The following is a 24,952-nucleotide window of genomic DNA, read 5'->3' as shown; positions in this document are numbered from 1 at the left end:
CAAGTCATCTCCCATCCTCCTCTGCTCCAAAGAGAAAAGCCCTGACTCACTCAACCTATGACATGCTCTCTAATCCAGGTAATATCCTGGTAAATCTCCTCTGCACTCTCTCTAAAGCTTCCACATCCTTCCTATAATGAGCTGACTAGAACTGAACAGAATATTCCAAGTGTGGTCTCGTCGCTGTGCCTATCCCTTGAAGTTGAGGATGATGGTCTTCGTTCTGAAGAAGTGATCCACAGAGAGAAGATGCCTGTACGTGTATTTGTTTAACGTGTACTTGATGTTGCACTCCAAGAAGCACACGATACTTCACAAGTCAACCAACTGATTCCAATGGCATGGAAACCACGACGATTGGAGCTGATGGATTTGTTGCAGCCTTCATCCGCCTTCACAGCCGTTGAGTTCGAGGTAACTTCGTCTGCCTGTTCCACCGTTGAGGTCTTGGTTGGATTGTTCTTCGTCAGGGACCTCACCCTTGACCTTACCGCCATGGGTGACCCTACCAGGAACATAGCTCCAGACGGCATTGCTCTTGGGATCACAGGACCACACAAGCTTCTCCACCGCGACAAGGTGACAATCCACGGAGAAGAGTCTAACTAAGTTTTATAGAGCTGCAACCTTACCTAGTGGCTCCAGAACTCAGTTCCCCCTGACTAATGAAGGCCAACACACCACACACCTTCTTAACATCTTCAGTGGCAACTTTAAGATATCTATGGAAGTGGATCTGAGATCCTTCTGACAGGGATCTCTTTATGAATGTCTCTAAAAATGATCATCAAAAGAAAGTTTTAACTAGAAAGTCATGCCCTTGATATTCAAAACTAATGAAATTCAAAGTTCGAAGTGAATTTACTATCAAAGTATGTTTATGTCACCATATACTACCCTGAGATTAATTTTCTTGCAGACATTCACAGTAGAAGAAAGAAATACAATAGAATCAATTTAAAACTATACACAAAGACTGATAAACAACTAAAGTGCAAAAGAAGACAAACGGTTCAAATACAAAATAAATAAATAGTACTGAGAACATGAGTTTTAGAGTCTCTGAAAGTGGGTCTGTAGGTTGTGGAGTCCGTTCAGTGTTGAGGTGAGTGATGTTATCCACGCTGGTTCAGGGGTCACCTGGTTGAAGGGTCATAACTGTTCCTGAATCTGGTGAAGAGGGACCTAAGGCTCATGAGCCTCATTCTCCATGGCAACAGCGAGAAGAGAGCATGGCCCGGATGGTGGGGATCATTGATTTCAACATATTGAAATAAAAATTGCAAAGAAATTGCTTATAGCAATCCAGACAGATGCCAATGATCACAGGTCAAAAAGTTTGATAAGTTCCCCTGTTCACACAGTTGCTGTGCCTCACCTATTAGAACACAGTGTACCAGTTCCCCTGCTGTGGATAGACTGCTTATGTGGGTATTCACTGTTTCTCTCCAAATCCGACAGCTCATCAGGCAGGTTCCTTTGAAACCTAGTACACTGAACAACAATGCTGAATCCTTTCCTCGATTATTAACACCGCATTGTTCAGCAGTTGACAACTCCATTATTGTAACAAACTCTATTATTGTAATTAATTATTATAACTAATCCTTCCCTCTTCTGGTTCTTCCTCACTCTTCGTTCCCTGCTTCATTTGCCACATCACTGGTGGTTCTGTTTTCATCCATTATGTAGTCAGGCTCTGGAATTCTTTACCTGATCCTCCCTGTCCCTCACTCCACTTTCATCAGGGGTGTGTGTGTGTGTGTGTGTGTGTGTGTGTGTGTGTGTGTCTGTGTGTGTGTTCATATGTTCTCCCCGTGACCATGTGTGTATTTCCTTCATGTGCTCTGGTTTCCTTCTAAAACTTGTCCGTGTTAGTAAGATGTTATCTAAACTAATTACACTAATAATTAAAAAACAAACTAAAGTAATCCTTTCAGCCTAACAATTGTTGTGTTTGATGTTGTGGGCTGGTGCAGAGCACACCAGTACACCAGCATGCAGGGTACTCAGCTGAACATTATTGATAACACTGCTTGTGCAGTATCTAACTAAATGAGTGGCTAAATGACCACTTTGCTGAACACCTACGCTCTGTCCGCCAGAGAAAGCAGGATCTCCCAGTGGCCACACTTTTTAATTCCACATCCCATTCCCATTCTGAAAGATGAAGCCACACTCAGGTTGGAGGAACAACACCTTATATTCCGTCTGGGTAGCCTCCAACCTGATGGCATGAACATTGACTTCTCTAACTTCCGCTAATGCCCCACCTCCCCCTCGTACCCCATCCATTACTTATTTTTATACACACATTCTTTCTCTCACTCTCCTTTTTCTCCCTCTGTCCCTTGCCCATCCTCTGGGTCCCCCCCGCCTTGTCTTTCTTCCCAGACCTCCTGTCCCATGATCCTCTTGTATCCCTTTTGCCAATCACCTGTCTAGCTCTTGGCTCCATCCCTCCCCCTCCTGTCTTCTCCTATCATTTTGGATCTCCCCCTCCCACTCCCACTTTCAAATCTCTTACTAACTCTTCCTTCAGTTAGTCCTGACGAAGGGTCTCGGCCCGAAACATCGACTGTACCTCTTCCTAGAGATGCTGCCTGGCCTGCTGCGTTCACCAGCAACTTTGATGTGTGTGGCTAACTGAACTTTATTGATAACACTGCTTGTAAAGTATGTAACTAAATGAGTGGCTAACCGAGTGGTACAGGAATATCACTATTAACTACTATAACAATGGACGTGCTCTTTTCTCTCCTTTCCCTTCAGGCGGAAGATTGAAAAACCTGAAAGCACATACCACCAGAATCAAGGACACTGTTATAAGACTATTAAATGGTCCGCTAGATGGACTCCTGACCTCACAATCTACCTCATTGTGTCTTTACACCTTGCTGTCTGCCTGCACTGCACTTGCTCTGTAACTGCAACATTTTATGAGAGAATTTAGAGAACTAGGCCGAGAGCTGAGAAGCAGGACCTCCTGGGTAGTAATTTCTGGATTTCCTGCCTGTGCCACATGCCAGTGAGGATAGAAGCAGGATGATTTGACAGATAGATGTGCGGCTGAGAAGCTGGTGCAGAGGGCAGGGCTTCAGGTTCTTGGATCATTGGGATCTCTTCTGGGGGAGGTATGACCTGTTCAAAAGGGACAAGTTGCACCTGAACCCGAGGGGGACCAATAGTCTCGCAGGCAGGTTTGTTAGAGTTATTTGGGGTGGAGGGGGGAGCGGGAGGATTTAAACTAATTTGGCAGGGGAATGGGAACTCAAGGGAAGGGATTCAGGATAGGACAGATGGTTAAAAAAGCAAAGCTAGCATACAGTCAGACTGTGAAGAAGGGCAGGCAGATGACAGGACAAAACTGCAGCCAGCAGGGTGAGTATCAGTGCATTAGGGATGCAGAATCAAAAAGAGTAGCAAATACAGTACTCGAAGTGTTATATCTCAATGCACAGAGTATAAGAAATTAGGTGGATGATCTTGTTGCACTGTAACAGATTATCAGGGATGATGTTGCGGCCATCACTGAATCGTGACTGAAGGGTGGTTGTAGTTGGGAGCTGAATGTCCAAGGTTACACGTTATATCGGAGGGATAGGAAGGTAGGCAGAGGGGGTGGTGTGGCTCTACTGGTAAAGAATGGCACCAAATCAGTAAAAGATGTGACACAGGATTGGAAGATGTTGAATCCTTGTGGGTTGAGTTAAGAATCTGCAAGGGTAAAAGGACTCTGATGGCAGTTATATACAGGCCTCCCAACAGTAGCTGGGGAGAGGGTCAGAGGAGGGGATAAAAGGATCAGCCATGATGAAATGGCAGAGCAGACACGATGGGGCAAATAGCCTAATTCTGCTCCTATGGTTTATGGTCTTGTGGTCTAAGCGGTTGCGATACCTTGCCCAAGGTTGACCTGCAGACAAGCAGAGGGATGGAATGACTTACATCTCCTTTGGTAGAGACGTATCTCCACCCTACCTCCCAGTACCTCAATCCAAGTGACACTAGTAAAGCAGTTTACCAATTTACCAATGTCCATATCTCTCAATTCTCTAAGAGCTTCTTAAATGCCTTTATTAGATTTGCCTCCATTACCATTCCTGACAGCACACCCAGGCACCTACCTCTCTCTGTATAGAAAACTTGCTCTGCCCATCTCCTTTGAACGTATCCGCTCTCACTTTGAATACACGCCCTCTAGTATGAGACATTTCAACCCTGGGAAAAAGATACTTTTTGTCTATCCTATCTATCTGGGTGGCAGGGTTCCAGACCTGTCTTGCGTTCCCATTGGAAAACATTCACTGTTTTTCTCTTTCTGACGTGCTGAGTATTTCCAGCATTTATTTATTTATTTGTTTGTTTGTTTGTTTACAGTACTGTGTAAATGTCTTAGGCACATATAAAAAAAACCTGTAAATCAAAGATGCTTTCAAAAATAATGAAATGAAAAGTTTCTAAATATCAAAAAAAATTACTATAAAGAGCAGTAAGCAGTAAAAAAACTAAATCAAATCAATATTTGATGTGACCACCTTTTGCCTTTGAAACTGCAACAATTCTCTTCAGTATTCTGTTGTGCAGTTTATCAAAAAATCAGCTGGTAGGTTGTTCCAAGACTCTTGGAGAACTTGCCACAGTTCTTCAGCAGACTTTGGTTATCTCACTTGCTTCTGCCTCTCCAGGTAATCCCAGACAGCCTCAATGATGTTGAGATCAGGGCTCTGTGGAGGCCATACCGTCAGAAACCATATAGAAAATCTAGGGTGCCTAAGACTTTTGCACAGTACTGTATTTACCTATCTCTCTGTTTGTTTGGTTATTTATTTATGTATTTATTTATTTAGAGTTACAGCACAGTACTTATCCAACGAGCCCAAGCCAGCCAATCACACCCATGTGACCAATTAACCTACTAACCAGTACGTCCTTGGAATGTGGGAGGAAGCTGGAGCACTTGGAGGAAACCCAAAGGGCCACGGGGAGATCGTACAAGCTCTTTACGGAGAACGGCAGGAATTGACCCTGGGACGCTGGTGCTGTAGTAGTGTTACACTAAGCGGCATGTGTTTATGTCATTATGTCTGCCATTATGCGACTTGAAGACTTTGCCCTGACCTCAGGTCCCAAGCAGGGGAGAGATGACCTGTATTTGCAAAGTCATTCTGAACTTAACAGAAGTTTCCCTTTTTTCCTAAAAGGATGACTGTGTGATGATGCAGAAACTGAATGGATTAAATTTACAGTTTAAAATTAAATTCATGGCCACTGCTTTATGAATAATGGATTGCACTGAATGATTTCCATTTTTTTCATGCTCATCTGGGTAAGAAATGTATGAAATTGGAAGGCAGCGGCTCTAATATGCCACACTATGCTCTCTCTTTTCATCCCTTAAATGAGTCTTTAAATTAATACCAGTCCTGAGAGGACCAGTCTTTGTGCACTGGAGTGTTGCAGCCCAGACAGAGGCCATTCACAACACAGTGTGATGTTCAAGCCCTGAGCTCAGGGCCTAGATATACCCCTTTCTCTGTCTCCTCGAAGGACTTGTCTCTTTTTCTGCTTTTGTTCAATTCCCATTTGAAAGTTAAATTGGACAACCATATGGGCAGGAAAGGAATGGAGGGTTATGGGCTGAGTGCAGGTCGGTGGGACTAGGTGAGAGTAAGAGTTCGGCACGGACTAGAAGGGCCAAGATGGCCTGTTTCCATGCTGTAATTGTTATCTGGTTATATGAATGTTCCAATTGCATAGACACTGCTTTGATTAGAGAGCACACCTTGTGACAATAGGTTGAGCGAGTTAGGACTTCTCCCTTTGGGGAGAAGGAGGATGAGAGGTGACTTGATAGAGGTGTACAAGATGATAAGAGGCAAAGTTCGAGTGGACACCCAGACTTCTTCACAGGACTACACAAGGGGGCATAACTTTAAGGTGTTTGGAGGAAGGTGTTACGTTATGGTGGGTGTGAGGAACGCACTGCCAGGGGTGGTGGTAGAGGAAGATATATTAGGGACATTAAGAAACTCTTAGATAGGCACCATGGATGATAGAAAAATGGAGGGATATGTAGAAGGGAAGGGTTAGATTGATCTTACAATAGGTTAAAAGGTGGCAAAACATCATAGACCCAAGAGTTTGCATTATGCTGTAGTATTCTATGTTTTATATTCTGTGAATTGGCCTCTGTTCTCTTTTCAGTTGACACGATCTGATCACAGCCACATTGCCAGCTGGTGGTGTAGTGGCATCTGCACTGGACTTCGACATGTTGTACTTTCAGAAGTGCTGTTCTGCACATCACTGCTGTAATGGGCAGTAATTTGAGATACTGTCACCTTACTGCCAGCTTGTACCGGTCTGACCTCTCTCATTAACGAGACACTTTTGCCCACAGAACCACCGCTTACTGAATTTTTTTGTTGTTGTTTTTCGCATCATTCTCTGTAAACTCAAGATTGCTGTGTGAAGATCCTAGGAAATCAGCAGTTTCTGAGATACTCAAACCACCCTGTCTGGCACCAGCAATCATTCCACGGTCAAAGTCACTTAGGTCGAATTTCATCCCCGTTCTGATGTTTGGTCTGAGCAACAGCTGAACACCTTGACCGTGTCTGCATGCTTTTATGCATTGAGTTGCTGCCACGTGATTGGCTGCTTAGCTATTTGCATTAATGACCAGGTGTACCTAATAAAGTGGCCACTGAGTGTGGCTCATAGAACACAGGTCAGTACAGTATAGGAAAATGGCCATTCAGTCCACTGTGACTGTCCTTGCCAATTTAAACTGCCTGCCCTTGACCCATATCCGGTCCTTCATGAGTGGTGGGTTCTTGTTCCCTGACTCGCCGTGTGGCCTGGCGTTTCGATATCTCCACATGAAGCCTGGAAGATGTATAACTTCGGGGTGTGGCCCTGTGGATGATCCAGTTCCTCGTCAGTATCACCGAGTGAAGCATCGCAGTGTGCACTGTTAGACGAAGGATCCTGCACTTGAGGAGTAAGAGCCTGTTTGTCCTCAAGTCAGGGGACTCGGAGAAGTGACACAGCAGAATGTAACATCGAAACAGTGAGCTGCTGGCCTCCTAATCTTTAAACTCTCCCCCCTCAACTTTCAGCTGTGTCTTTTGTTAACATTTGACATTTCCACCCTGGGGGAAAGATTCTGACTGTCTATTTACGCCTCTCATCATTTTCTATCCTTCTATCAGGTCTTGCTTCAGCCTCCAAAACGAAACAACCTATCCTTGCCCAACCTTTGCCTTATCGCTCAGCATCCTCGTGAATCTCTTCTGCACCCTCTCATTACGCTTCACGAAGACTGAGAGGAGATTTGATCAAGGTGTGCATAATATTAGTTAGGGTAAATGCAATCAGGCTTTTTGCACTGAGGTTGGGTGGGACGACATCTGGAGGTCATGGGCTAAGGGTGGAAGGTGAAAAGTTCAAGGGGAACAGGAGGGAAAACTTCTTCACTCAGAGGGTTGTAAGAGTGTGAGATGAGCTGCCACCCCAAGTGATGCATGCGAGTTCGATTTCAACGTTTCATTGTCAGAGGTACGTTTTTCACACAGAGAGTGGTGGGTGCATGGAATGCACTGCCAGTGACGGTGGTAGAGGCGGATACAATAGGTTCTTTTAAGAAATGCTTAGATAGGTACATGGACCTTAAAAAAATAGAGGGCTATGCGGTAGGGAAATTCTAGGCAGCTTCTAGAGTAGGTTACGTGGTCGGCACAACATTGTGGGCCGAAGGGCCTGTAACGTGCTGTACTTTTCTATGACTCGATGACATCCTTCCTGTAACAGGGCAGCCAGAACTTTGAAGATTAGCTTTATTTGTCACACGTGCATTGAAACATTGAAACATACACGAACACCGCAGTCCGAGGATGTGCTGGGGGCAGCCTGTACGTGTCGCCACGCTTCCAGCGCTAACGTCGTGTGCCTACAACTAACCCAAACGCCTTTTGGAATGTGGGAGTGATCCTGTGCGGGATGTACACACAGCGGTGGGAATTGAACCCCCATCTTCTGAACGTTAGTGTTGTAAAGCTGTAAAGTGTTGCACTAACTTCTGCTGGGGCAATATAGACTGGTTCTGCTGAAGGGCCTGTATCTGCACTCCACGGCTCTACGACTCTAAGACTAATTATACAAACTTGGGATGTGGGAGTATTCAGAAAGAAAATGGTAGTGTAGTGGTTAGTACAATGCTTTACAGTACAGGTTTACTATCCACCACTCCTCATGTACGTTCTAGGACAAGAGGGAAAAACTTCAGGATTGAAGGACGTCCATTTAGAACAGAGATGTGGAGAAATTACTTTAGTCAGATGGTGGTAAATCTGTGGAATTTTTTGCCAAGAGCGCTGTGGAGGCCAAGTCACTGGGTGTATTTAAGGCAGAGATAGATAGGTTCTTGATTAGCCAGGACATCAAAGGGTATGGGGAGAAGGGAGAGGAGTGGGGATGACTGGAAGAGTTGGATCAGCCCATGATTGAATGGCAGAGCAGACTCGATGGGCCAAATGGCCTACTTCTGCTCCTATATCTTATGGTCCTACATTCTCCCCATGACGCGTGGATATCCTCCAGATGCTTCAGCTTCCTCCCACAGACCAAAGATGTACCAGTTGGTAGGTTAATTGGTCACTGTGAATTGTCCTGTGATTGGGCTGGGAATAAATCGGGTAGTTGCTGGGTGGAGTGGGGCAAAGGGCCCAAAGTGGCTATTCTACGTTGTATCTCAATAAGGTTAAAAAAAAATAAAACCGAACGGAATTATAGGAGCACAGCTGGTCGGGATTGAACCCTGCTGGGGCAGTGGTGAGACAGCAGTACTAACCGCTGCACTGCCAAATCTCCTGCCTCCTCCTAGTCTGAACAAAAGCAAAGCCATACTGGCTGCTTTTTAATTCTCCTCATTCTTGGTATCAACAATCTCCCCGGCACTGTGCCAACAGTGACTTTAATTTGTGATGTCTTTTCATTACCGACTTAATGATATCTCCTGTTCTGCTCCCACTGTCTCAAGTAGGCCTCAGGCTTTGTTCTACAGAACATTCAGATATCAAGCTCTATCACCTCCCATCGCAAAGCAGCGATGCACAGCTCTCCAATAGCAACCTCGGAGTGATCATTAAAAAATCAATTAGCGGGATAAAACCTGCTATATCCTCAAAGCATGAAAGGAAATATATTTATTTATTCTGCCCTCCTTACACGCGAGATATTTATACTAAGTTGAAACAAAATTTGGCTCTGGGCTGAGCAAAACTTCAAATTGTTCTGCAGAGATTTCATTTGTTAGTGTAAAGTCTGATATTCTTACAGCAATTGGGAAAATTCCATCTTCCCGAGAACGTACTGATATAATTCTACACTGCTGTCATAGACAGCATCCTCACATTAGCCACTATTATTTAGAGACACAGCACAGAACAGGCCCCTCCAGTCTGATGAGCTGTACCACCCAGTGACGTACCTATTTAACCTTAGCCTAATCACAGGACAATTTACAATTAACCTGCTAACTGGTACATCTACTTTGGTGCAGCATCCTCTTGCAGTGTATGAAAACTACAGTGAACTGTCAGGACAGCAGATAAGGTCATTGGCTACAGTCTGCCACCACTGCGGGACTTACGTGTGCCCTGGACAAAGAAGTGGGCAAGAAAAATCATTGCGAACATTACCCCCACTGCAAACTGCTTTTTCCAAAAGCTCCCTTCCAGAAAACGCTATGGGGCTATGAAAACGCCATCTGAAAAGTTTCTTCCTCCAGGCAGTTAATCTGATCAACCATTCTGGGTAGCCCCCTCCCCATCCCCCTTTATCATAGAAACATAGAAAACCTACAGCACAATACAGGCTCCTTGGCCCACAAAGCTGTGCCAAACATGTCCTTACCTTAGAAATTACCTAGGGTTACCCGTAGCCCTCTATTTTTCTAAGCTCCATGTACCTGTCCAGGAGCCTGTTAAAAGACCCTGTCGTATCCACCTCCACCACCGCCGCCAGCAGCCCATTCCACACACTCATCACTCTCTGCATAAAAAAAACTTACCCCTGACATCTCCTCTGTACCTACTTCCAAGCACCTTAATATTATGCCCTCTCATGCTAGCCGCTTCAGCCCTGGGAAAAAGCCTCTGACTATCCACATGATCAATGCCTCTCATCATCTTGTACACCTCTATCAGGTCACCTCTGATCCTCCGTCGCTCCAAGGAGAAAAAGCCAAGTTCACTCAACCTATTCTCATAAGGCATGCTCCCCAATCCAGGCAACATCCTTGTAAATCTCCTCTGCACCCTTTCTATGGTTTCCACGTCCTTCCTGTAGTGAGGTGAATAGAATTGAGCACAGTACTCCAAGTGGGGTCTGACAAGGGTCCTATATGGCTGTAACATTACCTCTTGGCTCTTAAACTCAATCCCATGATTGATGAAGGCCAATGCACTGTATGCCTTCTTAACCACAGAGTCAACCTGCGTAGCAGCTTTGAGTGTCCTATGGACTCGGACTCCAAGATCCCTCCGATCCTCCACACTGCCAAGAGTCTTACCATTAATGCTATATTCTGTCATCATATTTGTCCTACCAAAATAAACCACCTCACACTCATCTGGGTTGAACACCATCTGCCACTTCTCAGCCCAGTTTTGCATCCTATCAATGTCCCTCTGTAATCTCTGACAGCCCTCCACACTATCCACAACAGCCCCAACCTTTGTATCATCAACAAATTTACTAACCCATCCCTCCACTTCCTCATCCAGGTCATTTATAAAAACACAAAGAGTAGGGGTCCCAAAACAGATCCCTGAGGCACACCACTGGTGACCAACCTCCATGCAGAATATGCCCCATCTACAACCACTCTTTGTCTTCTGTGGGCAAGCCAGTTCTGGATCCACAAAGCAATGTCCCCTTGGATCCCATGCCCCCTTACTTTCTCAATAAGCCTTGCATGGGGTACCTGATCAAATGCCTTGCTTTTAACCCTGACAGAGCACTGCACTGTGAACATTTTAAACTACTTTTTATAATGCTCTTTACATTGTAAATACATCCTGGTATTTTTGTATTTACCTGCATTTTATTCCATATCTGTACTTTAATGTCCAACTTATTTAAAAAATTTAAAGGCATCCGTTAGTCTTGCGAGACCATGGATCTGCGCCTGGAAAGTCTTCACTCTCCAGGGCGCAGGCCTGGGCAAGGTTGTATGGAAGACCAGCAGTTGCCCATGCTGCAAGTTTCCCCTCTCCACAACACCAGTGTTGTCCAAGGGAAGGGCATTAGGACCCACACAGCTTGGCACCAGTGTCGTCGCAGAGCAATGTGTGATTAAGTGCCTTGCTCAAGGACACAACACGTTTCCTCGGCTGGGGCTCGAACTCACGACCTGCAGGTTGCTAGTCCAATGCCTTAACCACTTGGCCACGTGCACATGACTTAAAAAATAAAATTATATAAAAAATATTCTTTATGCTTTGTAATTGTTGAATGTTGTTGATTTTTGTTGCATGTCACGCCCTGATCAATACACCACAGCAAATTCATAACACACATTCAATATTGTTTAGAGTCATTTCTAATACACAATTCAATTCAATTCAAGTTTAATCGTCATTCAACCATACATGAAATCTCATGAATACAGCCAGATGAGACAATGTTACTCCAGGGACAAGGTGTTAAAAACACATTACTGACAGTCACACATTCATGGAAAAAGATTCACGTTGTAGCTACCCCCACCTCACGACATTGCAGCTTGATGCCCAGTCTTCGCGCATACGAGACGATAGAAAGATACAATGCGTATAAAGGCATAAAGTAGCTCATGTGCATAGACTGATTGTATGTCCATAAAGTGACAGTGTGCACAGGGGCGTCTGTATGTAAAGTGACTGACAGGAAATGATAAAGCAGTGGTGGATGGGGGTGTGGAGGGGTGGGTTGGTGGGTGGAGGTGTTGATCAGCCTTACTGCTTGGGGAAAGGAACTGTTTTTGAGTCTGGTGGTCCTGGCGTGGATGCTACATAGCCTCCACCCTGATGCCTGATGGGAGTGGGACAAACAGTCCATGAGCAGGGTGGGTGGGATCCTTCATGATGTTACTAGTCTTTCTCTGACACCTTTCTGCTTTCTGTATGTATATGCCCTTGATGGTAGGTAGGCTGGTGCCGGTGGGGTTTGGGGGGAGAAATCAGTTTTGACTATCTTCCTGTCCACTGTAGTGCAGTTTCTGTGCCCAGCAGTGATGCTGCATTTAATGTAAATGTATATGGTGAATAAAGTTGATCCTTGTTCCTTTACTCAGACCATGCTCTCTTCTCGCTGCATCCATCAGGAAGAAGGTACAGGAGCCTCAGGACTCACACCAACAGGTTCAGGAACAGTTGCTACCCCTCAACCATCAGGCTCCTGAACCACATGGGATAACTTCACCCAACTTCAGTCGTCACTTTCCCACAGCCTATGGGCTCACTTTCAAGGACTCTTCATCTCATATTCTCGAGATTTAATAATATTTATTTATTATAGAGTATATGGGATGTCCAGGGAGGGATAGCACCTCTGCTGAAGGGGCTTGTTGAGTCCATTTTGGGTGAGCTCACTCAGCTTTGTTCCCCAAAGTGAGTCCAAGGGTTTAGAATCAGTTCAGCGTTGAGGTTGAGTATTGTATCGATGCCAGTCCAGGAGCCTGATGGTTGCAGGGTAATAACTATTCCTGAACCTGGTGGTGTGGGACATAAGGTTCCTGTACCTCCTGCCGAATGGCAGTAGCAAGAAGAAAGCATGGTTTGGATGGAGGGGGTCCTTGATGATGGATGCTATTTTCATGTGGCAGCGCTCTGTGTAGACGTGCTCAGTGATGGGGAGAGCTTCAAAGTGATTAATTACCTCTGTGCCCAGCAGACTCAGCAGGTGATCAACGGAGTGTCGCATCAGCTATTGCGAAGAGCCCAGATGAATTTAGCCTTTACTGGAGTCCGAGGCTGGAATCACTCAGGGAGAAGCCCCCAGCTCTGCTTGCAGCCATCTGCTGTCTCTGAGAAGATGTTGATCAGAATTCTTTGAAACGCTGCTTGGGAAAGATGGGGAATAATCCTCTCGCGCCCTCATGATGTAACAACCAGGAAAAAAGACAGTTTGCAATTAAGCACCATGTTTGTTTAATATGAAAACCAGGGAACTGTTTCCATGCCTATTCTGACATTTCAGCAATCCAGGCGTGAGAAATGGGCACTAATTGATTCACGGTAGCAATAACAACACACAACCCATTAGAGTTAGTCACTGATGAACCAGAGTGGGACGTCGAATGAGAAGGCTTTGACTGATTCTCTTTTAACAAGTTTGTGCTTCTCTGTGCCTGCAATGTATCTGAGTGTTATCATTAATAACCCCCAATTAAATGCCACATTTATTTGATCATAAAGCTTAAGCCTGAAAAAGTTAGAACCAATAATATAACGAAACTATCCCAACATATCAAAGCAGCTATAAAGAAGGCAAGACAGCAGCTATATTTCATTAGGAGTTTGAGGAGATTTGGTGTGTCAACTAAAACGCTCGAAAATTTCTACAAATGAACCATGGAGAGTATTCAGACTGGCTGCATCAGCATCTGGATGGGGATTGGTGGAGGCGTTACTGCACAGAATTGGGGTAAACTGCAGAGAGTTGTAAAATTAGTCAGCTTCATCATGGGTCCCAGCCTCCGTAGCAACCAGGACATCAAGGAGCGATGTCTCAAAAAGGCAGCATCCATCATTAAGGACTCATGTCATCCAGAACGTGCCCTCTACTCAATGCTATCATCGGGGAAGAGAACAGAAGCCTGAAGGCACACACTCAACAATTTAGGAACAGTTTCTTCCTCTCTGCCATCCGATTCCTGAATTGATATTGAAACCATGAACACTACCTCACTACTTTTTAAATTTATTTTTGTACTACTTATTTAATTTAACTGTTTGATATACATATATATTCTGACTGTAATTCAGTTTTCTTTCTCTATATTATCATGTATTGCATTGTATTGCTGCAACAAAGTTAATAAATTTCACAACATATGCCGGTGATAATAAGCCTGGTTCTGATTCTGAAACTTCCAACTTGGCTAAATCAGTGTTTCCAGAGTAGTGCGTAAGTCAGGAACAGGCTGGGAATCAGAATTAGAATCAGGTTTATGATCGTTGACATATATTGTGAAATTTGTTGTTTTGCAATAGCTGTGCGGTGTAGTGTAACACAGTAGCATAGTGGTTAGCATAATGTTTACAGAACCAGGGACCGGGGTTCACTTCCTGCTGCTGTCTCTAAGGAGTTTGTACTTTCTCCCCATCACCACATGGGCTTCCTTCAGGTGCACTGGTTTCTTCCCACATCCCAAAGAAGTACTGGTTGGTAGGGTTAATTGATCATTGTAAATTGTCCCACGATTAGGCTAGGGTTAAATCGGGAATTGATTGCTGGGCGGTGCGGCTCAAAGGACCTAAAGGGCTTGTTCCACGCTGTAAATTAAATTAAATTAAAAATTTAAATTAAAAAATAATAATACTGTGGATGCTGGTTAATTGGGACACATTTTAGCCAAAATTTCATGGAAATAATTAAAAAGGTATAAAAAAAGACAAACTACCCTTTAGCTAATAAGTTATGTATTTCAATGAAGTACAGAGTAAAATTAGAACACTACCAAAACTACTACAGTACTGTAAAACTGTGTATTAGTTGCTAACAGTTATCGACAGAGAAGTTCATCCTGTGTACTCTGCTGTGTTCTGTTGAATGACTGTAAATGAACAAAATCAGTGCAGACACCTTGTGCAGATAATGGACTGGCATCATACACTGCTTTTGACAATTGCATCCTCCAAATCTTGTTTTTAATTGTAAAATTGAAGAAGGTTGTTGATACCTTCAAAGTTTTTGTAGTACCTAAGTTGTTGAAGTAGTGAAATCATTTCATTCTTACTCCTGGTTATTACTGGTATCTCCAAGCCTGCGTGCTTGAAATCGTAGTGAGTAAAACAGTTCTGAGTTCTCCTACTGTTTATTATTTGACAACTATCTGTGAGAAAAATCACTGCTTTTTGAACATAAACGTGACGCTATTTGAAAACTGTTCACTCTGAGCACGGTGTTGTGGCTAATGGCTACACAATGCATGCAACTGACACTAGTTACAAAATGTTCAGTAGCATGGTTCTGCACCAATGAAGTGGCGTAAACAATGGGAATCCCAGCTTTTATCTTGGTTTGTTTTTGTTCTTTAAGAGTTGTCCCAAATAAGCAGTTGCCCCGATTAACTGATGGCCCAATTAACCGGAATCCGCTATATAGACACTGTACCATATATAAAACATATGGAAATATATGTTTAGCATATACATATAGAAATGTATATAAAAATTAACTTAAATAAGCAGTGCAAAAAGAGAGAAAATGTGTCAAATGTATGTCAGGGTGTCAGGGCTGGAGGTGAAGGATGGGTCAGTTCTCGGCTCGCTGCTACATGAGGTTTGCTCGTCTCTGCACTGAACTAAGGCTGTGACCTGCAGCTACTGGCCTCCTGGACTGCCTGCAGTGATAACTGGCTTCACGGCTGTCGACTCACTCTCATGAACTTCTGTTGCTTGATTGCTTTTGCTGTTTGCATGATTTGTTTTTTTTCCCCTGCACATTGGGTGTTTGGCGGTTGTTTTGTAACGTGTTCTTTTGGGTTTCTTTGTTCTGTGGCTGCCTGTAAGGAGATGAATTTCAAGGTTGTATATAGTATACATACCTTGATAATAAATGTACTTTGAACTTTGTACTTTGAGGTAGCTTTAATGGATTGGTCCACTGTCCATTCAGAAATCCGATGGTAGAGGGGTAGAAGCTGTTCCTAAGTATGAAGTGTGTGCCTTCAGGCTCCTGTACCTCCTCCCTGATGGTAGTAATGAGAAGAGGGGCCTTCAGGCTCCTGTACCTCCTCCCCGATGGTAGTAATGAGAAGAGGGGCCTTCAGGCTCCTGTACCTCCTCCCCGATGGTAGTAATGAGAAGAGGGGCCTTCAGGCTCCTGTACCTCCTCCCCGATGGTAGTAATGAGAAGAGGGGCCTTCAGGCTCCTGTACCACACCCCTGATGGTAGTAATGAGAAGAGGGTATGTCCATGGTGATGGGAGTCCTTAATGATGGGTGCCACCCTTCTGAGGCTTCACCTTTCGAAGATGTCCTCAATGCTGGAGAGGCCAGGGCTCATGATGGAGCTGATTGAGTTTACAACTCTCTGCAGGGTTGTGGGGAATGGTTCATTGTTAAAATACAAGAGGATTTTCCAAAAGCTGGATATCTGAAGTCACACACGAAAATTGCTGGAGGAGCTCAACAGGTCAGGCAGCATAGGATTTGATGGTTTTGGAGAGGATCCAGAGGAGGTTCACGAGAATTATTCTGGGAATGAAAGGGTTAGTGTACAAGGAGCACTTGCTGGCTCCGGGCCTGTGCTGACTGGAGTTTAGAAGAATGAGGGGTGACCTCATTGAAACCTGTTGAATATTGAAAGGCCTAGATAGAGAGGAGTTGAGAGGATGTTTCCAATAATGGGAGAATCTAGGACCAGCGGACACAGCCTTAGAATATAAGGATATTCCTTTAGAACAGAGGTGAGGGGGAATTTCTTTAGCCAGAGGATGGTGAATCTGTGTAATTCATTGCCACAGTCAGCTGTGGAAGACAAGTCATTGGGTATATCTCAGTTCTTGATTACCCAGAGCATCAAAGGCTACAGGGAGAAAGCAGGAGAACGGGATTGAGAGGGACAATAAATCAATCACGATGGAGTGGTGGAGCAGACTCGATGGATTGACTGGCCTAATTCTGCTGCTATGTCTTATGGTCTTATCTGTGGAGTGAAATGAACAGTCGACGTTTCGGGCTGAGACCCTTCATCAGAGGAAGAAGATGTCTTCAGGGTAGACGAAACTTGCAAAGACTTCGAAATGGAGAAGCAAGATGGAGAAAGTTTTCAGCCACGATAGAAAGTTTGCCGGCTCAAATGGCCCTAATTCTGCTGCTCTGGTCTGTTGGTCTAAATTTGAGATGAGGTAGACGTTGCTCTTTAAATTCGATACTGTGTGTTTTGAACAGCTGCAGGAGAACCATGTTATAAAAGGAAGCTTTTTAACGCTTGCTCTTTGAAGAGAATTGGATGGTGCAGTGAGGTGGAACATTGTGCTCCCACCTGTGGCAGCTGCTTTTGGATACCATCCAGGCAGAAATGATACTAGTTTTACTCTCAGATAGTGTTTAATGGTCTTCTGTGAAATGACTGTGACCTGTCTCAGTCTATTACTCAGTGCCCATTAGCCTTTAACACATGCCAGACTTTAATTCCTCCCCTACTGACCCCCATGGTTCTGCTCGTAAGGCACATGATGCCTTTCCCCATCCCTGACCCCGTTCTCGGTGCAGAGGCTCGTATTGTGGGGAATGAGGTTAGCTGAACTTCTCTTTCTCTCCTCAAACTCTCTGCCTACACCTCTCCCTCTCCCTCTCTCTCTCTCTCTCTCTCTCGCTTCCCTCTCTCACTCACTTTCTCCCTCTGCCCCTCTCTCCAACTTTACTCTTTTTTCATTTTTCAGTTTATTTTTTTAGGTTGAATGAGTTTGAGAAGTGGGTCCTAGAAATACAGGAACATCTTGATGCTATTTTTGGTGCCACGGTAGGGTAGTGGTTAGCATGACATTATTACGGCTCGGGGAATTTTGGAGTTCAATTCCAGCATCATCTGTAAGGAGCCTGTACGTCTTCCCTATAGAATACATAGGTTTTCTCCGGGCGATCTGGTTTCCTGCCACTGTAGCTTAATGTGTCATTAAGATGGGTAGCTTAATTGGTGATTGTAAATTGATTGAGTTAGGGTTAAGTTTGGGTTGTCATGGGAGTTGTTGTGTTGGCAAGGCATGAGGCTGGGAGGGCCCACTCTGCACTGTACCACTAAATAAAACAAAAATAAAATAAACTACGCTTTTGGCAACCCAGTGAGTAAGTATACCAAAGAAGGATTTGCTTTTCTATACAGATGCATCTTTACATTTTTCAGATTAGTCACTCTCTTCAAGTGCATTACCTGGGGATGACTGACAATCAAGTTTAAGTCATTCTCTGTTCTGATGTTAGGAATTGTCATCTCTGCTTTTCAGACTTGCTTTTACTGGTTTTTTTTTTCCCAACTCTTTTGTCAGACGTCTGCTGCTCAATCCCTCTCGTCACCTTTTTAAGAAAAAACTTTAGTGTTGAACATGCTTTCATTTCATCGAACAGAGAGCAGTACAGTACAGGAACAAGCCCTTCAGCCTACAATGTTAGACCATAAGACATAAGAGCAGAATTAGGCCATTCGGCACATCGAGTCTGCACTGCTATTCCATCATGACTGATTTATTATCCCTCTCAATCCTGTTCTCTTGCCTTCTCCCTGTAACCTCTCATGCTCTTTCGAATCAAGAACCTGACAACCTCCACTTCAAATATATCCAAAGAACTTGGCCTCCACAGCCATCTGTGACAATGAATTCCACAGATTCGCCACTCTCTGGCTAAAGAAATTCCTCCTCATCTCCAGTCTAAATGGACGTCCCTCTGTTCTGAGGCTGTGCCCCCTGGATCTAGACTCCCTTACTATTGGAAACATGCTCTCCACTTCCACTCTCTCTAGACCTTTCAATATTTGACAGGTTTCAATATGTTGTGCCAAAACAATTAAATGAATAATCAAATGGCCAACTAAACTCATCCTTTTAGCCTACACAGTGTCCACATCCCTCCATTTTCCTCGCATTTATGTGCCTCTCTAAACACCTCTTAGAAGTCCCTAATGTATCCGCCTCTACCACCACCCCAGGCAACCGGTAGGAACTGGAGTTAAAGAGGAATTTCACAGCAGCAAAGTGATTAGTATAACGCTTCAGAGTGCCAGCGATTGGGGTTCAATTCCCACTGCTGTTTGTAAGGACTTTGTGCACTCCCCAGTGAAGTGTGTGGATTTCCTTTGGGTGCCCCAGTTTCCTTCCACATTCCAAAGGTTAGTACAAGGGGTGACTGATAAGTTAGTGGCCTAAGGTAGAAGGAGATGAGTTATACAGCTCTCGTTACATGCACGTGCAGTTCAACTCTTTGAGTGAAAATGCAGAAAGTTTGAAGTTAATAACTCATCTCCTTCTACTTTAGACCACAAACTTATCAATCACCCCTGCTGTGGACCACTTTCTGGAGGTCCAAGACGCCGACTTCGACAAAGAAGGGATCCGTCTGCTCCACAACCACTGGACTAAGTGTGTAAATGTAGGAAAAATAAATGTGCTAGGTTTTCTAAAACTGACTCCTTCTACCTTAGGCCATGAACTTATCAATCACCCCTCATCAGTTGTGGGCATGCTGTGTTGGTGCTGGAAGCATGGCAACACTTGCGTCCGCCCAGCGCATCCTTCACTGTGTTGGTTGCTGTCACAAACGACACATTTCCTCTTCTCTTCTCACCTGCCTATCACCTCCCTCCAGTGCCCCTCCTCCTTTCCTTCCTTTCATTGTCCACCCTCCTTTCCTAACAGACTTCTTCTCCCTCTTCCACATATCCTGATGAAGAGTCTCAGCCTGAAACATCGACTGTTTATCTCCTTCCATAGATGCTGCCTGACCTGCTGAGTTCCTCCGGCATTTTGTGTGTGTTACAACACATTTCACTGTATGTTTCAATGTTCTGATATACAGTGCATGTGATAAGTAAAGCAAACTTTAATCTTTCACTCAAGCTGCCTTGGTATCTAGGCTTAGAGAAGAGCAGAACTGGGAAAAACACTGAAATATTTAGCAGGATGCATTTCTATTACGTGATGTTAATCACATGTTGTAGATTTCGAGATTTTGATAAGAAGGTCAAGGGGGTGCAATATTGTGATTTAAGAAATTGAAGAATAAATTTTTGATTGCTTAATAATATTTCACCTTACTGTACAATACCTGGTAGCGTAGTGCATGACATTATACAGCACAGGGTGTCAGGGTGTCAGAGTTCAGAGTTCAAATCCAGCTCTATTGCAAAGGTGGCATCTATAAATGGTCACAGCTTCACTGGAGATGCAACGTTCCTTCCTAAGGGCCCATTTGTCTTCTGCTACACTGAGAACATTTTCCTCGTCTGACTTAAGGTGTTGGTTCATGGTGCTTCTCTATTTGGTGCAGTCGGCTGCAAGCTCCTCCCAGGACTTGGTGCCGGTGTCCAGCGCCGTCACGTCCTGATGTAGACATCCTTGCGGTACAGTTACAGGAGGCCAGCGGTTCCTCTTGGCTGAAACCAGCCCGCCACAGAGGATGTCCGTCGGGATGCGGCCATCTTGCATCCGGCAGACGTGGCCCGGCCAGCACAACTTACACCGCCTGAGCAGGGTGTGTACGCTGGGGAGACCCGCATGAGCGAGAAGGCCAGCATTGGGTACTCTGTCCCTCCAGGAGGTATCCAAGATGTGACGGGGGCAAGAACCTTCTCTCCTACTTAGCGTATGTTGTCCTAGTCCCATGATCGGTTGCTGGGTGACGCAGCTCATTGGACCAGAAAGGCCTGTCCAGCGCTTTATCATGAACCAAATAAATAAATAAATGCTTCTCCTGAGATCGTTGCGCCATATCACTTCAAGGAATCCACCACTGTTCATCATTCGTAGTAAGATTGTGGCATTTCCTGCTATAGATCAAAGGCATTAAAGGGTTATAATGTCCATCACAGGACACATTTGGTTTCCTATAGCTAGTGAAATGATTCAAGCCACTATTAACTGCTAGAGCTTAAAGGGCCAAGGGATGCAGAAAGCTTGGAGGTGTGTTGTGCACTTCCACCGACGTCTGAAGCCAAGAACACAATGTTTAATTGATGTCGCATCTTTCACAATGCCTGTCAGGAGTTGCCACAAATCAGATTTTGCAATGGGTTACCTGGGAGGGCAGCGAGGACTCTGGAGCCACAACGAGAATTAGGTTTATTATCACTGACATGTGTCATATTTAGCGGCAGCAGTACAGAGCAAGGTGTAAAATTCACCGTAAGTTACAAAAATAGCTAAGGAGTGCAAAAAAGGAATAACGAGGTAGTGTGCATGGGTCCATGGACCGTTCAGAAATGTCTATGTTCAGTACTGTGTAAAAGTTTTATGCACATACAGTATATAGGTGCCAGTGTCGGCCCCGTGGCCAAGTGGTTAAGGCGTCGGTCTAGTGATCTGAAGGTCGCTAGTTCGAGCCTTGGCTGAGGCAGTGTGTTGTGTCCTTGAGCAAGGCACTTAACCACACATTGCTCTGTGACGACACTGGTGCCAAGCTGTATGGGTCCTAGTGCCCTTCCCCTGGACAACATCAGTGGCGTGGAGAGGGGAGACTTGCAGCATGGGCAACTGTCGGTCTTCCATGCAACCTTGCCCAGGCCAACGCCCTGGAAACCTTCCACACGAGACTAATGGGTGCCTTTAAAAAAAAATATATATATAGGTGCCTAAGACCTGTCAATGTGGAGTGGAGAGAGAGTTTGTAAATCTGGCGGGAGCAAAGGATGTTGGGAATGGTGAGGGTGGAGCGCTGCGGGGGAGGGGTGTGGGACAGGTGGCAGAGGAGGAGTGCCAGGGGCTTGGGATGGCATGGGTTCAGACAGCAGGAGAAGTCATTTGATTCTAAACTGTTGGTTTATTGATCATTACAGAATGTCCCTCAGCACAACTACATTGTGCTCCTTCCCCTCTTCCTCCCCCTTTTCCCAACCTTGATTGCCCCCTCCCTGTCCCTTTCCCACTCTCAGTCCACAATAGACCCATATCGGAATCAGATTTATCATCACTCGCATATGTCGTGAAATCTGTTTTTTCTGTGGCAGTAGTACAGTGCAGCACATAAAATTATTGTGTGAGAGTCTTAGGCACCTTAGCTATATATACATATGTGCCTAAGACTGTACTGTAGGAGTAATATTCGTCGTGCAGTCAAGTCAAGAATGATTTTTGCCTGAGGGGTTATTTCCTTAATGGAGAGCACTTGAGTGTGGCTTTTGTTTAACGTGGGGAGACTGATACACGGGCAGCCATCACACAGTCCTGGACAGATCGGCGTCAGGGTCCAGTGGCATGGAATGCAAGATGACTGGGGACCTTTCACTGTTGCTGCCTTCCCCCGCCTTCACTGCTGTTGTGATGTGTCATCATCTTCTGCCAGCTTCACTGTTGAGGTCTTGGTTGGATGGTTCTTTGTCTGGAATCTCCCCGTTGAGTTTACGACATTGGTGACCCTAGCAGGAGCTAAACTCCAGATGGCATCTCTCTTGGGATCTCAGGAACTCACAGGCATCTCCTTTCTTTTTAAATCTTTTTATTGAGTAAGTATACAAAAAAGGTAAGCCATGTAAACATTAATACAATGTTAAAGTATAATAAAATTCCAAAAGATATCAATACCAAAAAAAAATACTACAAACAATGTAATTTAAACATAAGAAACCAAGATAACATAATAGTATACTAAATTTTATATATATCAATGGAAAAAAAAAGAAAAAAAAACCCCCAAAAAAAACCCACCGTGCAGCTAACTAAAAGCAAGGCAAAGCAATGGGCTAACTTGAAACCAAACAGAGTTAAACTTAAAATCACGTCCTCAATCCCGACCTCCATTAAAAACAGTGAAAAAAAAACAAGAAGGGTAAATATTACATTAAATGAAAATATCGAATAAAAGGTCCCCAAATCTGTTCAAATTTAAATGAAGAATCATAAAGGTTACTTCTAATTTTCTCCAAATTCAAACATAAAATCGTCTGAGAAAACCAAAAAAAGGTAGTTGGAGCATTAAGCTCTTTCCAATGTTGTAAAATACATCTTTTCGCCATTAAAGTAAGAAATGCAATCATTCTACGGGCTAAAGGGGAAAGATACAGGCATCTCCACCGTGACAAGGTGACTATCGTCGGAGAAGATGTATGCATGTACACACACACACACGCATAGAGTCCTTCAAAATTATTAATGGATTTATACATAGAGTTCCTTGACATTCAGTGGCATCACCATCACTGAATCCCCTACTATCAACATCCTGGTGGTTAGCATTGACAGGAAACTGAACTGGTCTAGTTGTATAAACATCATGGCTACCTCAGCAGGTCAAAGGCCAAGAATCCTATGGCGTGTAACTCACCTCCTGACTCCCCAAATCCTCAGGTCAGGAGTATGATGGAATACTCGCCACTCGTCTGGATAAGTGCAGCTCCATCTACACTCAGAAAGCTCAACACCATCCAGTACAAGGCAGTCCACTTGATTGGTACCCTTTCCACAGCCATCCAATCCCTCCACCATTGATGAAAAGTTGCAACAGTGTGTACTATCTACAAGATGCACTGCAACAACACACCAAAGTTCCTAAGGCAGCACCTTCCAGACCCACGACCACTACCATCTAGAAGGACAAGAACAGCAGATACCTGGGAACACCATCACTTGGAAATCCCTCTCCAAGTCGCTCACCATCCTAACTTAGAAATACACTGCCATTCTTTCATTGTTGCTGGGTCAAAATCAAGGAGTTCCCTCCCTAACAGCACCTCAGGGACTGCAGTGGTTTAAGAAGGCAGCTTATTACCACCTCCTCAACTAGGAATGGGCAATGCGTGCTGGCTTAGCTGGCAACACTGACATCCCATGAATGAATTTAAAAAATTGCTAAAAACGGTGAGACTGGATAGTCTGGGACTGTTTTACCTGGAGAGAATGAGGCTGAAGGTGACCTAGTGGAGGTTTACAAAACCAAGACGGAGATACAGTAGATAAGCTGAATTGTCTTTATCCCAGGGTAGAGAGTCCAAATCTAGAGGGCATAGATTTAAGGTGAGAGGGAAAAGAGTTAGAAGTGACTTAAGAGGCAACATTTTTACACAGAGGGTGGTGGGTTTATGGAATGAGCTGTCAGAGGAAATGACAGAGGCGTTTGTTCGTTATGTGCTGTGTCTATGATATTGGTGAGTGGGCACGTGGCCAAGTGGTTAAGGCATTGGACTAGCGACCTGAAGGTCATGAGGCCGAGCCCCAGCTGAGGGAATGTGTTGTGTCCTTGAGCAAAGCACTTAATCACACATTGCTCTGCGACGACACTGGTGCCAAGCTGTATGGGTCCTAATGCCCTTCCCTTGGACAACATTGGTGTCGTGGAGAGGGGAGACTTGCAGCATGGGCAACTGCTGGTCTTCCATACAACCTTGCCCAGGCCTGCGCCCTGGAGAGTGAAGATTTTCCAGGCGCAGATCCATGGTCTTGCAAGACTAACGGATGCCTTTACCTTATGATATGGGTGATCATAGTCTTTTCATGACCATGATTGTTCTTGGCAATTTTACTACAGAAGTGGTTTGTCATTGCAGCCTTCTGGGCAGTGTCTTTACAAGTCGGGTGAACCCAGCCATTATCAATACTCTTTGGAGATTGTCTGCCTGCATAACCAGGATTTGTGATCTGCACCAGCTGCTCATACGACCATCCACCTGCTCCCATGGCTTCACATGACCCTGATCTCTGGGGGTGGGGGTGTTAAGCAGGTGTTACACCTTGTCCAAAGCTGACCTGCAGGCCAGCGGAGGGAAGGATCACCTTACACCTCCTTTGGTAGAGACATAGCTCCACCCCACCTCCTACAATTACATTGTTTAAAAGACACTTGGCCAGTCCCCACTGATGGAAAAGTTGAAAGGACATTAGCCAAATGCAGGCGAGTGGGACTAGCTCAGGAAGACATATTGGCTAGCATGGACAGGTTGGGCCAAAGGGCCTGTTTCAGTGCTGTTATTCTATGACTCTAGTACCAAGTTACTCTAATACCAAGTTTTCTGGAGTCACCTCAGCATCAGCTGC

The sequence above is a fragment of the Mobula hypostoma genome, chromosome 9, assembly GCF_963921235.1.
Source record: "Mobula hypostoma chromosome 9, sMobHyp1.1, whole genome shotgun sequence".
In the NCBI taxonomy this organism is placed as follows: domain Eukaryota; kingdom Metazoa; phylum Chordata; class Chondrichthyes; order Myliobatiformes; family Myliobatidae; genus Mobula; species Mobula hypostoma.
Note: the sequence above shows the minus strand (reverse complement) of the source record.